The sequence below is a fragment of the Nestor notabilis genome, unplaced genomic scaffold (assembly GCF_000696875.1).
Source record: "Nestor notabilis isolate BGI_N333 unplaced genomic scaffold, ASM69687v1 scaffold25399, whole genome shotgun sequence".
Taxonomy (NCBI): Eukaryota; Metazoa; Chordata; class Aves; order Psittaciformes; family Psittacidae; genus Nestor; species Nestor notabilis.
This window is the reverse complement of record NW_009945442.1, coordinates 23,757-24,805: the sequence shown is the minus strand read 5'-3', so window position 1 is coordinate 24,805 and position 1,049 is coordinate 23,757.

Here is a 1,049-nt window from a genome sequence, read left to right as displayed (position 1 = left end):
GAGGCGCTGGCACAGGGTGCCCACAGGAGCTCGTGTGTTTCTTGCTGAGCTGAGTTTATTTCCTGCCAGGTAACACCTGTGTTCCCTTCCAGTGCCCCCACTTCGTGCCCTGTTCCTGACGGCAGCAGCAGACAGGCCCAGGACCCCGTTACAGCAGACACAGGCAGCTCAGTTTGTTATGCCTGGGGCTGAGTGGGCTGGACAAGAACTTCATCTGGAGTCGGTGCCTGCAGCCCTCACACAGCGTGTGGGCTCAGAGCTTTGAGCATGGCACAGGGGAAGGAGGGAACCTTCCCTCCTCTGAGCTGCTGAACTAGGATGGAGGGGGCTGAGCTTGAGCTGAGCGGGGTTTTGAGCCCCTCTTTTGTTGTCAGGGGAAAACAAAGGCAGCTTCTCTTGTACTAAAGTTAGAATTCTGATTAAAATGCTGTTGATGGTCTCGTCCTGGAGGCAGTTTCCTGGTGTGAGGACAGGACGTTCAGCGCATCAGCTCAGGATGCAGGAGAGTCTGGACAAGTGTCTGGTTGATGAACCTGATGTATTCTGTGCTCCTTGAGCTCATCCTTCCATACCCATTGCCAACAGCTGGTTCACAGCACCCTGCTGAGCAAACATTCCAGTTCCACGGGCTGGGACTGACAAAGCACAAACCCTGGGGCATTTCCTGGGTTTGCTGGGTTTCTTCTCAGAATTATTTAGGGGACAGAAGTGTCGATTTTTAACTTAATACCTTTTGCATAGCAGAGCCAGTGCTTCTGAGTAATCCAGACCAATGGCACATGTCTGCTGATGTCCTTTCCCTGGCAGCGCTTCTGCTTTGCGCTGGGTGCCTGCAGCTGGAGAGCAGGAACAAGAGATGGTGTCTGACTGCCTTGAAGAGTCCGGCCTTGGGCTTAGCATGACAGAACAAACAGTTGTGTAGCACACAAGAACCGTCACATCAGCTGCAAACAGGGTGTTGGAGCAGCTGGAACATGAAAGAGGAGGTCTGTGCTCTGTCCCTTGTTCAAGAGCCTCTCCCTGCCTCCTCAGTGGCCCGCCGCTAGTGA